The following is a 16,747-nucleotide window of genomic DNA, read 5'->3' as shown; positions in this document are numbered from 1 at the left end:
CATGTATTTCTTGTTGACAATAATTCAATGCTTGAAACAAAGGGATCTTATCCAGGGATGAGGATGTCTAAGATGTGTGTACAAACAGCTTGCAGTAACTGAGGTGTTTTATTTGAGTTCTGGGAGCGCTGACAGATTTGGAAGGTTCTTTCCATGATACTATATGTATTTTTACATTGTTTTGAAAAATACATTGCCATGTAAAGTGGTTGGAAGGTACACTGATGGTGAGTAAAGAAAGTCCTGCTATAGGCTCACAATAAACAGGCTGCCTAACAAGACACAGTCTGCTCCTCAGATTCTCAAAATAAGGTGCTTCAGTTTCACTGACAATACTGTATGTTTTAAGTGAGAGGGGTTGAGTATACTGTTTTTGCACACTTGCAGGTACTTGCTTGAGGCTTAATTTAGTAGGTTGTCTCAGGTTTATCAAAATATGGAAACATCCCATTTAATATTTTAAATCCTGAAAGATCTACACATCAGTTTCAACTAACTGGATAAGAAGAACGTGTTGCTTGAATCAAGTATCTGTTTTATCTCCTCAGTTTCGTGGCTTACTAAAAGGCTTAAATGAAACACATTTTTATAATTGTTTCTGGATAGGCTGGAGGATGTGGGAAGAACTGAGCCTTTCCTAAAATACTCTGGCAACTTTCTAACCAGCTGGAATGAGACCAGCTGATATTTAGGCAACTTCTTTCTTGTATTACTCTTTTTTTTTAGTCCACAGTTTTGCACTGACTTGTTGTTTCCTTGTAGGCAGCATTTTAAGCACCTCTTTGCTCACTGGTCAAGACATGTTTATTGTCCACATTTCCTATCCCACTTTCTGAAACAATCTTTCATACTCCTGTGGTACTCAGCTTAGTCATTTTAAAGAGTCATTAAAAGCATTATTTTATTTGGTTTTAAGTTTTCTTCTTCCCCTTCAACTGATTGCCTTAGTTCAAAGAAGAGTCCCTGCTATGAAGATTAAAACCATGATTGAGACACCGTTGACTTCAGTAATGCGAATGAGCAAAATCGCCTGAGAAGATACATTGCTGTTTTGAAATGTTCCTTTTCCAAATCATTTTATAAGAGAATTCACATCTGATGGACTCTTGTTTAGTTTGTCCTCCTTTGAAATGAGGCTTCATTTTGATGCTTTCTGTTCCAAATTGAGCTCAGACTTGCCTTGAAGAACCATCCACAGTACATCCTTACTCAGTAAATGCAGCTTCAGGAGCTCTTGCTGTAGGCTGTACCTGACTGAGGAAGCAATTGTATGGTTCCGTAATGGTGTACTAACATATACTGCTAAAAAGAAAAGAAAAATAAGGGACAAAAATTCCAATAACACCTTCTTAGAATAGGAAATATTCACTATTTTTCACCATGTTTAGAAAAAAAACCACAAAAACCCCAAAACCAAAAAATACCACCTTTTGAGAGGGTGTACGTTTGATTATTTGGGTTCTGTGTTTACCAAATGTCTAATTACCAGCAGAAATAGATGATCTTGTCATTGGGTATTTAGCAATCTATATTATTTTTTGAGTCTTTCTACAAAGGCTCAAAACCTAAACAATTTAGTTTAGATCAGTCTCACATTAATGTGGTCAAACTGGTCATTTTGACTTCTGGTCTTTGAAAAATGCTATTTCATGGTTATATTGCCTCATCTGCAAAAAAAGCCCAGCAGTTTGCTGGGATAAGTTTTTAGTACATGGTTTGTAGCTTTCAAAAAAAAAACCAACTCAACCCACTCCCCCTCCAAGATGACGCAGCAACAACCACCAACCAACCAACCAATGAACAAAAAAAGCCCCACCACTCTGCAGTGGAGTTTTCTTAGGAGAGACCATCTTTTCTGTAATGTTTGTAGGCAAGATGTTGATGGCCTTTAGTTTTACTGTAACCAGTCATTCCAGGAGCAGGTACTTACTAAGTGTATTTAGTACGTTTAGTGTTCAAGAATTTAGAGTTCAGAAGGGAATGCTCGTAGTAATGCAGGACAATGTAGTCTTATGGTATGGTGAAATTCAACTGTGCTGGTTATCATTCTCCTTGGGGAAATCTGGCTTGTTGCAATTAAGTGTAGTGCCCAAAGGGCTGGTGCTGTTTCTGGCACTCGAGTCTGAATTAGCCTTTCCTTCCTGTACCTTGGCTGAACACTGCTGCAACAGAGCTGGCAGAGGTGACTGTGCCAGTTCACAGCCCAGCATGTTAGCTTCAGGTCACTGTAAATACTGGCTTAATTGGATCCATGAAGGAATAAACTGCAATGGACAAGAATCTGGCACACATTCATTCTACCAGCCTTACTACAATATGGTGGCTTTCAGCACAGGTGTGCTGTGACCAGCTAGGTGTAGAAATGACTTATTTTGAAAGACTGCTTAAAAAAAATCATTTAACATTGTAATAATACATATTATGCGCATTTTTCAGAAGTTGATACCTATGTGATCTTCCATGTGCAGTGCTCTGTGTGTGTGTGTGTGTGTGTGCAAGTTATCTATGGTGCACTTAGGCTTGTCTGATTTCAAGCTCTGTGTGGCTTCTCTTAAAGGCACAGGGAAGGAAGATATACTGGATGTGTATTTTGTCAGTGATTATTGTAATAGGAAATCCATAATCTGTTTAATTAAAATGAGAAAAAAGCACTGTTCAGGGAGAATTGGATGCCATCTCCAGTATTAACCATTGTGAGTATAAGTGTAACTTTTAAAATAGGTGTATTACTGCAATGTTAAACACTGTTTTTCAGAAAGCCTAAAAAAAGAAAACTGGATGAAATTGTTCTCCAGTAAAAGCAGCAGCTGAATCCTTAGTATTAGGAATACTGCAGTGTTCCCTTTCCTATGGGCCTGATACACTGAGGATGGAAAAATACCATTATTCTACTGAGATTCCATAGCTTTGCATCGTTGGCAGTGTTTCCACAGCTGCCTTTATTCAAATGTTGTGTTTATATTATATTGACTTTAATTTGTCGCTGTGGATAGTGCCACCTTCATGGTTGCTACCTCTGGAAATGTCTGTGATTTCCTTTGAAGGAACTGAAGGGTGTTGGGATTGGAGGTAGCATTCATTAGATTTAATAGCAGAGGTAGCATTCTTCTACAGATGCATTTGCTTACTTTGAAGTTTGCAATTTTACAAGAGAAAATTGATTTGCCAGATAATCTTTATTGAGTGCCAGCTGACATATCTTAAATCCATGGATGCATCATCCTTATTAACTCTGTATTGACTTATATTTCAAAAGGTTTCTTCTTATTATTTCCTATGCTTTTTGCTGAAGCCAACTTCGACAATTTCCTTATTATTCCTATTTGTACAAAACTAGAATCACTTAAAGCTCTTAACAAACATCAGGAAGACTTGATCTTTAACCTGGTACTGTCTGTCTGTTTTACTAAGGTACCTTAATGCTTTATGGTGAAATTTTCTAAAATTGCTTTTAAGTGATAAAAATGGAAATATGTAAAAAAGGCAGTATGGAAAACTAATTTGGTGTTTTGAAACGACTAATAGTGCCAGGAGTCATAAACATATTCAGGGATTCTACATTCGGTTTGTAAATGTATATATTGATATGTAGTGTTATATAAATATTGGAAGTCTCTGTCCTATTCAGACTTTACCAGAAATTTTGTCCTCTGTTTTTTTTTTTTGTTTGTTTGTTTTGTTTTTGTTTTTTTTTTTGAGATACCTGAAAACAAAATAGTGCCTGTATATAATGAAAACAAGCAACATTGTCTACAATTCATGTTTACCTGATACAGATAAAGGGAGAGCCAAGCAAATCCTGGTGGTATGACTACCACTGTTCATATAAAGTAGGGAAAAGCTGCTAGTAATGTACTGCTGAGAGATTGCTGTTCTTGGAAGTATTTGCACACATCCTCTAAAAAGCTGCCAAAATTAATAGGTCATGAAACATATCTTCAGTTCCCCAGATTCTTAAACTCATCCACACATCCTCTGGTATCTCATTTGGAATATGGTTTAGTACATGAAAGTATTGCTTCCATCCCCTTTTGGGAATTGATTCTAGGACCTGAAGGCATATGCTGAATGTCCATACTGAAATACTATGTCAAATTCAGGAGACAAGTGCTAATTGGAAGTAAATGCACGCTTGATCTGCTCTGCATATGGATGGACATGGACAAATATAATTCATGCTGCCCTGAATTAAGAATAATTTTTTAAATATAAGTACTATTTGATGACACTAGCACCAGGTTTGAGTGAGAAGCAGGGCAGATTTGCTTACAGTAGGGTGAATAAAAGCAGAGTGAGTGCTCTAGCATCTACATATATATATATGAAAAATTTTTAGAGTGAAGTTTTTAAAGCAAAAAGTTGATTTCTTCTCCTAGCCTCGCTTTTTACCCACTGGAGTGTCATGTACAGTGATACAATGAGGACATAAAGTCAGAGAAATGTTTCATGGTATTCGTGTAGATTAAATGTAAGAAACATCACAAAGCCAAAAAGTAGCCATGCTACAAAAGTTCATTAGGTTCATTAGGCTTTAGAACTGGCGTCTAGGCCATAAGGTTAAAAAAAAAAAAATCCCAGTATTTACTACTCTTCCTGCCAGTCTCTGCCTAAACCTTAATCTTTCTCAAGTATCAATAAAAACTACTTTTGTGTTGTTCATAACTTACTGTCTGTGTAGATCAATGTTTTCAGCTTGTCATCTGTCATCATGAGTGTATTCGTCAAGCATTCAATTTGCTCAGATTGTTGCCTTTAAAAATGGATTTTCTGTGCTTCAATGATAGTTTGATGGTTGGAAACCAACATTTTATATCAGTAATATGCTAGCTAGCATTTGAAGTTTTGGTCAAAAGATAGGGAGATATGGGAGGGTTGGGGTTATTTTTCCACTTGGGAAATTTCACCAAACCAAATCCAAAGACTCTTTTGACATCCTATCCTAAGACTGGCTACACCTACTCAAACCCAACAGCAGATGCTTTGCATTACAGAGCACAGGTTGTTCTAGAGTGTGTGTTCCTACCAGGCCCCGTGGGGATTTGGAGCAATAACTTCTATTATCTGTTGACACAAATTTTGTCTGTACATGTGATGCATCTTCAGAATGAAACTGTGTTCAAAACTAATGTTATCATAATTGGGTTTGGTACAGTGCCTGGTTTTGCATGTATAATACTGGTAATATAACCCCTATGTCCATCTTTGGCCCAATAAAATGTGTAAGTTAAGGTTGAGAACTTAAAGGTTATGTAGACTGCAGAGGTATTTAAACTAAATAATTTTGATTGTATGCACCAGTCCTCATCCTAATAAAAATGGGTTTTGTAGCAGGTTTAAGAAGCTTTTAACTTGATATTGTATTCACACTGCAGTCCTTTGTAAGCACAGAATGGTTAATATATTTTGAAATAAAATTCCATTAGCATAAAGAGAACTGTGTTTGATTTGAATGATGGGCTCTTTGGAGTCAGCCACAAAGGCAGCAGTTAATGTGGTGAAATAACAGGTGTGCTGGAGGCAAAGCTGGATCTGAAGTTCCTGTGTGTAACTGATGTCATTGGAAGAAGTCATGCTTTACTTTTCCTTACATTTTGTATGGGAAATGGAAGGACACAGCCTCCCGGGTAACTGTGGCTCAGCTGGCACCTGGCAATTTGCTGCATTGCCTGCAGTACCACAACCAACGTCCAGACCCTACAAAAGCTCCCATTCAGCACCTGTAGGTAATTCAGATGACTTCCATTATGGGCTGCTCTCTGAACTGAAAATGGTTGTTCAGTGCCTAGGCAGAGTTTTAGATCATTCATCATTAGACTATAAAGCAAAAGTGATCAAATCTTCCCTGCATGACTGCTCACCTTTTGAAATGAGATATGGCTGATGGTCCAGTTTCCATCCCTCTCACTGTTCTGGGAGCAGTCACCTTGAAGTATTTCCTACAGGAGTGTCAGTTTTAGGTGGTACCTCCTTAGTTCTCTGAAGGGTTCTAACCTGTTCAGTGCATATACAGCAGGGGTCTTTAGCAAGTGACACTAGTAACATAATTACGATTTTTTTTTTTAAATTGAGGCAAGTTTTCCAAAATGCTCAGAATTCCTTTTAAGCTAGAGCCAACCTAAATGCATCTGTAATCAGGCAAGTCAAAGTACAATGTCTTCTGTGAGAACTCCTTAGCTCTTGTATGGGTTTTTTAGTCATTTTGTTGTGCACATAATAGTGTTTTTTTCTTGAAGAAAATACGGAGTTCTGTTCAACACCCACCTCAGATAAAGCTTTATAGTGATGTAGCACCAATCTATTTGCTCAGTCTCAACTGTTTCTTCAAAATAGTTCAGGAGTTATATGTCCAGTATAGTAAATTAACATTTTGAGAGTGGGAGGGTAAGGAATATGAAGGAGTTATCAGGCAGATAACAAAAAATATGCTTTTGAGTTTGACCAGAGATACAATTTAAAAGATTGCAGTCTTTTAGCTTTAACACTTAGAAAATAACAGTTGGCATTTTGAGAAAAAATATACCCTAGGCATTCAAATACGTCTAGTTGACATCCAAATACAAGGTGAATGATAAAGAAAACTGTAAGCTGTTCTAAAAGGCACCGAGATGGTATCATGCTGTGTATGAAAGTCCGTGCTGCTACTGAATTATAGTGTGTAATCATATCAAATGCAAGAATAATTCAACTTCCGTACTTTTGACTGAAGGATGTTTCTATCAGTTAGTATAGCTTTATATCAAACAATAGTCTTCTTCTACTTTCCCAAACCAGAAATTACTCTGTGGAAACTTTTTTACAAGGAAGGTCACGTTTCACATAATTTCAAGTAGTTCCTTTTTTTGGTTTTGTTTTATAGGAGATAATCTGAAATTAGAATATTAGTGCTGCCATTACCTGTGCTGTGAATGGCCCTGACAACTTTGACAGTCTGGTTCCCTGAAGCATTCACCCTTGCAAGTGTTTTGGTAAAGCTGGCAGATGCAGGATAGTTTAAGGAAGAGGCAGGTTAGGCACACTAGACTCCTCCACTGTTTCTTTATCGTTCTTGGTGTAATAATAACTGTAAAAATCTCCACCTGTTCCTTCAGCACAACTTGGTTTTAAACACTGAGGGTACACGTGCAGGTGAAGGCTGGGCTCAAAGTGGGCACCAACAGTTGTGTGGGGTGGTTTTTTTGGGGTTTTCTTCATTTTTTTTTTCCCTTGTAGACTTACAGCTGTGCACATACTTGCATTCTTGGTTCGCAGATGGAATCAAATCCTAATGCCTCAGAAAACTAGGCTCTTTGCTTTGGTTTTGCCTTTCTTACCAGAATGATCTGCTTATTAATAAAAAAATAAAACCAATGTTATCTTGGGAAATCACCTGGTTTTTTTTCTTTTACTTTACAAAACAAACAGCAGAGAGACCATTGTGATAAAACTTTGGAACATTTGGTGCTTTCATAATTTGTTGATAAATATCTTTCAGCTGAAGTTGTCTTACAAATTTTAGGGAAAACCACACATAATCTTGGCTGACCTGACTTAAGTGCTCCTTTTGTTTTATGGGAGAGAAGAAGTTTACTTTAGAAGCTTTGCATGACTTAACACAGCACATCATTTTTAAAGCGCTGCTGACTGCACACTTGGATTGCTCAGAGAATTGGAGAGAAGTCAGGTTGAAAGCTTTGCACCTCGTGTTCCTCAGTTTTCCAAAGAAAAAAATTTCATTCTTGGGGTCATGAGTGTAATTGGGCTTGTTTAGAAAAGGGATACTTTGGTAAATTTTGACTTGTACTTAGCGAAGAATTATATAATATGCTGAGTGGGAAGGAACCCATCAGGATCATTGAATCCAACTCCTCCCCCTGCGCAGGGCATCCCCAGGAGTCACTCCCTGTGCCTGAGAGCATTGTCCAAACACTTTTTGAACTCAAGCAGCCTTGGTGCTGTGACCACTTCTCCCTCGGGAGCCTGTTCCAGTGCCCAACCACCTCCTGGGTGAAAAATCATTTCCTAATATCTAACCTAAACCTCCCCTGACACAACTTCAGGCCATTCCCTCAGGTACTGTCACTGGTCACCACAGAGAAGAGATCAGTGCCTCCTCTCCTCTCCTCTCCTCTCCTCTCCTCTCCTCTCCTCTCCTCTCCTCTCCTCTCCTCTCCTCTCCTCTCCTCTCCTCTCCTCTCCTCTCCTCTCCTCTCCTCTCCTCTCCTCTCCTCTCCTCTCCTCTCCTCTCCTCTCCTCTCCTCTCCTCTCCTCTCCTCTCCTCTCCTCTCCTCTCCTCTCCTCTCCTCTCCTCTCCTCTCCTCTCCTCTCCCTCTTCGAATTTGTGAGGTCTCCCCTCAGTCTCCTCCAGGTTGAACAGACCAAGTGACCTCAGCTGCTCCTCATTCCCTCAACGCCCTTCACCAGTTCCACAGTTTCTTGGGACATTCACCCTTATACCAGTGAGTTAAATTTGCTGCGCCCCCCTCCCGGGGTTGTGGATTGAAAAGCTGGGAGCATTCTATATGGAGAGTTAAAAATTAATCAGTGACCAGTGGTACAAACAGCTTAATAATCACTGGATTAACAATAAGCACTATGGCAAAGAAGCATTTCTATATAATTCTCTTCTACCTTAATTTTACCAACAGAAATAACAGCCCTGTCACAGTTTAAATAATTAATCTTTTCTAAGATGGTGAAGTCAATGACATGTCATGATGAATATATATAATAGTAATTACATATTATATATATATTTCTATATATACTATATATACTTACATATATACCATATACTACATATAATTATTATTCAAGGGTGTATATCCAGATAGATTTATCAAACTAGAGGTATTTTCAAGACATACTCTCATTAGCTTTAGAACTCGTATTAATGGTAGCAAACTTGGGAAATGGCAGTTCCACCAGGCAGAATCGTTCCAGGGATTTTGGCACTGGGCTGAGGATTTGGAGGGTTTACATGGTAAACGGCAAATATCCACATACAGGCTACAAGCCCCAAAAAATAGAAACAATTGAATAATATTGATGAACAGACAGTTAAAGAGCAACTTCATTGTTTTATGTCTGCTAGTTGAAAGGTGGCTGCAGGTTTTTTGTGACAATGGGGTTATCAGTGCTGGAGTGAGAACAATGTGAGGCTCCAAGAAGACTTTGTGGTGTGGACTTTCATTGTAAGATTTTGCTTAAATGTGATTCATAAAAAAAAAAAAAAAAAAAAAAGCAACCAGTCTGTGCACTTCAGAAAGGGAATCTAGATGTGATTTTTATCAAAGCAAATGGTTGCTTAGATGCCTGTCAAAGAAAGGTCCTAAAAAGGTCAACTTTCCCTGAGACATGCTGGAAATTTTTGTTGGTCAAGACAGTTCAATTCTACTCATCTCAATTCAACCTGGTAAAAGTCACAGCATACTGTTCAGATGTCTGATGGAAAACCTAAAACCAGATATATCCCCTTCAGGAGGCAACAATGTCAGGTCTTCTTTAGGTTTTTTTCTCAGTTGTTGTTGTTATTGTTGTTGTTGTTTGTTTTTGTTTTGGTTTTGGTTTTTATTTGGTGGTGGTGGATTTTTGTGGGTTTTGTTGTTGTTGTTTGGGGTTTTTTTTAAGTTAATCTTCTACAGTTTTTCAAACAAATTCTGTTCTGTGTAGAGCAAAGGCTGCTGGCTTTTGTCAAATGCTGCTTTTGCTGGAGGCTTTCAAGAAGTGAGTCAGTGACAGGGCAATTCAGAAACTTACACACTGAGAATGCCAAGCCTTTTCTTGTGCTTCTTGGTGGGGTCTGTACCTGACATGTAATAAGTTATTTCTTCGCTTTATGAAACACAGTTAGTAGGTGGGTGTAGCCAGACTGTCATTGCTGCACTATTGCAGTGATGGTTTTTCTGCTCTCATTTTTTTGATACATCCTGACAAACATAGGCTGCCTGTACACTGTAAAGCAAATTTCTTCATGAAGATTTAAACTGATTTTTTGTTTTGTTTTGTTTTGTTTTGTTTTTGCCTTAAAGAGGAAATAAAATTGATTTTCTCTTTGAAGTGTTGCTGGTTACTGCAAATTGATAGAGTCCAATATGTTTTCCTAGCCATATTTATCTGGGAAAGTGTCAGTTACTTTGAACTCTCAGCTTGCCATCACCACTGGTTTACAAGCATTTAAAAGCTTGCCTTCAATGCACTTCTGCTCTTTTATGAGAGCAAATGAATGTCCTTTGGTGACAAAAGCTTCCAATATATTGAATTTTCTAGCCAGAATGAACTACCTTGCAGTGGTAGCTACTAAGTAGCTAACCAGAATTTTCTCAGTACCTGTACGAGAACATCTGATTTGCCTGTGTATTTTCGAATGTTGCTGTTCTCTTTATCTCTCAAGAGTAAATATTTGAAGAAAATTATTCTGAGTTTTAGTTCTCCCAGCTGTAAGAAATTCACCATGGCCATGGAGCAGACACCAGCCTCTTCCTAGATACAGCAGCTGGTTTCCTACACCTAAGTCCTATCTTTCAAAGTAGAAATGCTCTGAATGTTCATATGAATTAAATAAAATAGAAAAATAAATATTTTACTAAATTTCACTGATAAAAGGGTCTCCTGGGCAGTCATTTGCATGGCAGGTTTTGTCCAAGGGAACGCTTCCATTTGGATTTACTGTGAAAGATTTTGTTGACCTCATGGACTCCTGAGACCTGACAAACACTGTGTCAAAATAAGATCAAGATACAAAAATTGGTAACACACATGAAAACTTAATTATAAAATAGCAAGTGACTGCAGAAATAATAAATAGGAATGCTTCTTCTAGAAAACACTCTGATGTAGGAGGAAACATTGTAACTACTTGAAGGTTAAGTGTGATAATTCTCAGGATTTGCAATGAAAAGTAAAAATTCTTTCTGAGAAATGTTGATTACTTGTCAATTTGATCTCGTTAACAGAGACAGAAGCAAGGTGATGCATTCAGAATTGCATATCTTTTATGAGGATTCTATTTTGGAAGCTAATCCCCCTTAAAGCCTTCAAGGTTCAGTTTAGATATCTAACAGGCTGAAAACTAGTGGTGTTGGATGACGATTGAAACAAATCATCCTACATTCAAACAAATCATTCTGTATGTGGCTGGCTGATGTTTCACCATCTCCAGCCCTTGTTCTTGTAGGAGACTTTAACCTGCTGGATGTCTCCTGTAATCCCAACGCTGCAGCAAGGAGGCAGTCTGGGAGGCTCCTGGAGGGTGTGGAAGAGAACTTTCACACAGCTGGTAAAAAATGAGCTTACAGGGGCAGTGCCCCACTAGACTGTGATTTACATACAGAGAAGTGTGGCTGGGAGATGTGATGGTCAGAGGTCAGAGGCTGTTTTAGGCACATGAAATTATGGAATTTTCAATACTTGGAGAAGTAAGAGGGCGGCGTGGTGGCAGGGGTAAACAAAACCCTCTGGACTTCCAGATATAGCACTTTGAGGACATTGATTCGGAAAGGCCCTTGGGATGCAGCCTTTAAAAACAAAGGGGCTCAGGAAGGCTGGATGTACTTCAAGAAAGAAATCTTGAAGGTTCAGGAGCAGGCTGTCCCTCTGTGTTGGAAGATGAAATGGCAGAGAAGGAAACCAGCATGGCTGAGTAGGGAGCTTTTGCAGGAACTTGGGGAAAAAAAGATGGAGTATCACCTCAAGGAAAGGGGCAGGCAACCCAGGAAGTGTTTAAGGATGTCATGCAGAAAGAAAACTAGGGAGGTAAAAGGTCATTTAGAACTTAAACTGACAACTTCTGTAAAGGATAATAAAAAGTGTTTTTATAAATGCATTAATAGCAAAAGGAGAGCCAAAGGAAACTCCCACGCTTTATTGGGTGTTGGGAGGGAATATAGTCACCAAAGATGAGGAGAGGGCTGAGGTACTTAACCCCTTCTTTGCCTAAGTCCTCATCAGTAAGACCTGTTATCCTCAGGGCTGGTGGCCTCCTGAGCTGGTGGACAGGGACAGGAAGAGGAAAGGGACCCCCTGTAATCCAGTAGGGAGCAATTAGTGACCTGCCGAGCCACTTAGATGCTCACAGGTCCATGGGAGCAGATGGGATCCATCCCAGGGTGCTGAGTGACCTGGTGGAAGGACTCTCCAAGCTGCTCTCTGTAATTTGCCATCAGTCCTGGCTCACTGGGGAAGTCTCAGATGACTGGAGGGTGGCCAATGGGACACCCATCCATAAGAATGGCCAAAGGAGGATCCAGGGAATTACAGGCCTGTCAGCCTGACCTTGGTGCCCTGCAAAGTTATGGAATGGATCCCCTTGAGTGTGATCACACAGCATGTACAGGACAGCCAAGGGATGAGATCCAGCCAGCACAGGTTCAGGAAAGGCAGCGCCTGCCTGACCAACCTGATCTGCTTTTATGACCGGGTGACCCACCTGGTGGAGGAAGGACAGGCTGTGCATGTGTCTACCTGGACTTCAGCAAAGCCTTTGACACCATGTCCCACAGTACCCTCCTGGAAAAGCTGGAGAGCCAGGGCTTGGACAGGTGGGACCTTTGCTGGGTTAGGAACTGGCTGGACAGCCAGGCCCAGAGCAGCTGAGGGAGCTGGGGTTGTTTAGCCTGGAGAAGAAGAGAACGTATTGCTCTCTACAACCACGTGAGAGTGTAGCCACATGGGCATCAGCCTCTTCTCCCAGTAAGAAAGAACAGGGCAAGAGGTCGCAGTCTTAAGCTGCACCAGGGCAGGTTTAAGTTGAATATTAGGAAGAACTGGTACACAGAGGTGTTGATTAGACACTGGAATGGACTGCCCAGGGAGGTGGTGGATTCACCATCCTCTCTGGTATTTGAGGAAAGAATGGACACAGTACTCAGTGCCATGGTCTAGTGGATATGGTGATGTTGGATCATAGGTTGGACTCAGTGATCTCAGAGATCTTGTCCAACCCAACTGATTTTGTGATTCTGTGAGATACAATCCTTGGGTGTGTAAAAAAAATATCACCATGTATGTCTATGGCAATAACAGAACTGAGAAAATATTCAGGCTAGTGCTGAGGTTCACACACTAGAAAGGGTGTTGGACTGTAAAAAAGTTCTGAAATCATAAAACGGTGATTCAGTTCTGACAATTTTTTTCTTCTAATGTGAAATTAAAAACATTCATTTTGGTGTTTAGCCAAGAAAGAGGTCATTGACACTGGATTGATCAAAGTCTAGGGAAAAGCAAATTGAAAAATCAAAGGGGCCTCCTTTCAAGTTGCAAACAATGTCAATATCATGTAGCTGGCAGTTGATTCCAAACAAATTTGGGCTCAAGTTAAGGCACATGTTTTAACATTAATTAAGCAATTGAAAAATCTCACTGATGAAGGTATTAATCATCCTTGAGGATTTAAAATCATTCATTGCATTGTCTAGGACAACTACATTTCTGAATTAACAAAGTCCTATGGCCTCTGTTTTGTAGGCTGGAAAATAAGGCCTAGAAGAATTGCTTTATCACAAAATTCTGTGAATGCTGAGAATAGGGAATGTTTCATTCAGCTAAATTCCCTCTTGAATTTCAAGAATCCATAGTTGTCTGAAGAGATAAGCAAAGCCTGCTGTCTTGGCAGCTGTGAGATCAGCGTCTGAAATTTCAAGACAGTTCCTTGCATGCTACTAAACTCTGTCATTTAATGTATCCTTTTATTATAACATAAAAATGGTGGCTGCACAAGGACGTTTTTGGTGAGGATTTAGGAATGGAGATGGTTTCATGAGTCATGTGGAAGCCAGATAAATTTTTCAGTTCTGTATGGTTTTACTTTGATGTTAGCTTGTTGACTTTCGTGTTTTCCAAATAAATACCTGTGATGTTGAATGAAAAAACATTCTGTATTTTCTGTCGTTTTCAAAAATGATGCCTTGCCTTGATCTCTCTTAACAGTAACATTTGCTGCTTCAGATGCTGGAAAATGCTGTCAAGTTTTCTGGTTTGTTTAGGCACTGCTTCATTTTCCTCACATTATATTTTCTGGAATGGCCCGTAGTTGCTACTTATCCTCCAAGTATTACGTGCTCCTTAGTGAAGGAGCAATCTAATCCATAGTGCTCTAAGGTACACGGGAATGACCTCGTAGATTTGCTGAGCTGGCAAAAGTATAGGAAAGTCCCACTGCACTGACTGTTTTTTCCATTGTCTTTGTTTTTTAATACTTATGAAATACAGTTCAGAAGATGAACTGGGTAAACTGTTGCTGGTGGCAGTCGCTTTATCACAGTTAAATAATACTGAGGCAGTAGTGCAATTTTTGTAATGAGACAGACCCTTTTCATGTACCGTTTCACTCATGACTAAGTTTCATCTTTAAAACCATTTTTCCCCTTCATAATCAAAAAAAAAAAAACAAACCCAAAGCAAAAAACTGGTGGAACATTTTTGCTGATACATGGAGTCCTTTGTGGAAAAAGAATGGATATTCCTACTGCCAGACTGTTCTTTCTTCTTTAGCTCTTTCCAGATGAGGGTATTTGGGTAACTTGTTAACACCAGATCGCAGCCTACTGAGAAGCAGGAGACTGTGATTAAGTGTTTATTATTCACAGATAAAATGAGGTAGTGGGAAATTCTTGGTGGGATAAACAATGTTGATGTCACTGCTTTCATTACAAACAGCAGGAGTTTAATCAGATACTTCAGAGGCACCAGAGTGAAACCCATGTATGAAGAGATTTTGAAAAATCCCACTCTGCAGAGTTCACTTTGAAGATGGAGAAAGTCAGTGGCACAGCAGTAGAAGAGATCAGCATTTTGTCTTCCTGCGTGTCCTGCTTGTATACTACAGTAGACTACAGTATACTACTGTAGACTACATCATGTGTCTGATACCACCAAAGCTGCTTTTTCTGAAACAGGCTTTGGGATGTTACCTCACCAGGAGCCAACATGAGTTTTTGTAAAGGTGAAACTGTGTATTGTGGGGAGATGGGTTGCTGGGGGGAAAGAGCTCTTTAGGTGGAACTAGAAGAGCCAGAGCCTCAGGTGGGTTCCAAAGGGAGGGAAATCCTGGAGGGGTGAGGCTGCCTGTGGGGTGAGGCCATGTGGCTGCCTCCTGGCTGCCTGTTGCCTCCTGGTGGCATTCTGCTCTTTGAAGCAGGAGCAGTCTGGGGGCAGTGGGCACTCCCCTCCTGGATCTGGTCTGAAGCTGTCCTTTGATTCAGTGGGCTCCCTTATAACTTCTGTGTGCTTGTTTAAAGTTCACACCAGTTGTAAATTATTGAATCTTGTTGCCCACTGCAGGTTGGATTTACAGCTGCCTTTTCCCTGCTGTGGATTTAGAGCTGTCTTTTCCCCGCTGAAAGGCTAAAAAGCAATCATGGCTCTGCTGATGGTTCTGGCAGTATGGCTGTGTCAGGGTTTCCTCAGGCTCTGTCACAGTTGAAGTCTTGAACTCAGTCTGACCACTGAGAGTGTTAATTATCTTTTGGGTTTCATTCCTCTTTTTCTTTCCAGGCAACCCATTTCTTCTCTGTGCCAACTAGTATAAAATATGGACAAACAAGGGAAGCTGTTACTTGAGTGCTGCTCTACATCCATTCAGATACACAAAGTGGGGGAAAGGGAAGTGGGATTTGTATGCCCAATATCACAGTTGCTATGATGAACTATTGAGTTCATTTTAGTCCTCAAAGGAACTAAAGTTCATAGGATTACTCTTTTTGTTATTGTGTTCCCCAAAAGCTGTTTTAGATGAATCTTGGCAGTGCTGAGAAGTTCAGAAAGAGACACACACCTATACTCTCTCAAACCTGTAACTAGGTGTGGTTCCTCTGCTTCTGCACATACTCTCAGCTGACCTATTTTTCATGTTTGAACTTGGGCTTTTGGCGCAACAGAGAAGTGACTGATGCTGTATTGTAAAGCAGGGCCAACATAAACATTATATATGGGATTTTTAAGGCTAGCTTGGTGGTTTAAACACTAATTGGGGATGCAAGATCAGCTTACTCTTCTTCGTGAAAGCAGCCTTTGTGGAATGGGATGCTAATTTCTTGCTGCTGCTACGGTAACAATTTCATGCAAAGTAGGCAAATTTATTTTTATACATAGTCTAGAGGCTGCTGCTCACTTAGTTTTAAGAGGTTTTTAAATATTCAGTATGTAACAAAGCTTTAACTGAGCAAAGAAACCACCTTCCCAGCTCTAGATGGGAAAAGCAGTTAGGAGGGAAAAGAAATATTTTAGTGTCTTAGGCAGTGTTGAACCCTCTCAGGCAGGTTTTCAATCACACGGCAGTTGGGTAAAAACAGGGTGGATGCAACCTTCTTTTTTTTTTTTGCTGCTTGTTAAGAAAAGAATTATACCCTGCTCCTGTCCATCAGAAACATGCTTTTAGGAGGAGGCTCCAAGCTTTTAGTCCCAAGCTGAAAAAGTGTTGCCCCAACAGTGCCAGCAGAGGCACCAGAGAGGGTGAATGTAAAACATCTTTGCCATAAATGTCTAGTAAGCAGCACTTAGAGTATGGCTGTCTGTCTTGGAAGAGAATGGAAAGGAAAAAACCCAAGGGTATGATTCTGAATTCTGTAAGACTTGTCCATTTAGCTTGCCTTTTCCAGAACATCTGCTCAGCAGGTTCCTGACTGAGTTAGAACTTTGTGAAATGCAGATACTGCTCTTCAAAGGAAGAGCATTTTGCCAAAAATTGTAGGCATCATAACACTGGATGTGTCCTGTACCCCATTTTCATGGAGGAATAAACCATCCTAGATTGGGGTGAGACTGCACAGTTAAA

This window comes from Cinclus cinclus, chromosome 1 (assembly GCF_963662255.1).
Source record: "Cinclus cinclus chromosome 1, bCinCin1.1, whole genome shotgun sequence".
NCBI lineage: Eukaryota > Metazoa > Chordata > Aves > Passeriformes > Cinclidae > Cinclus > Cinclus cinclus.
Note: the sequence above shows the minus strand (reverse complement) of the source record.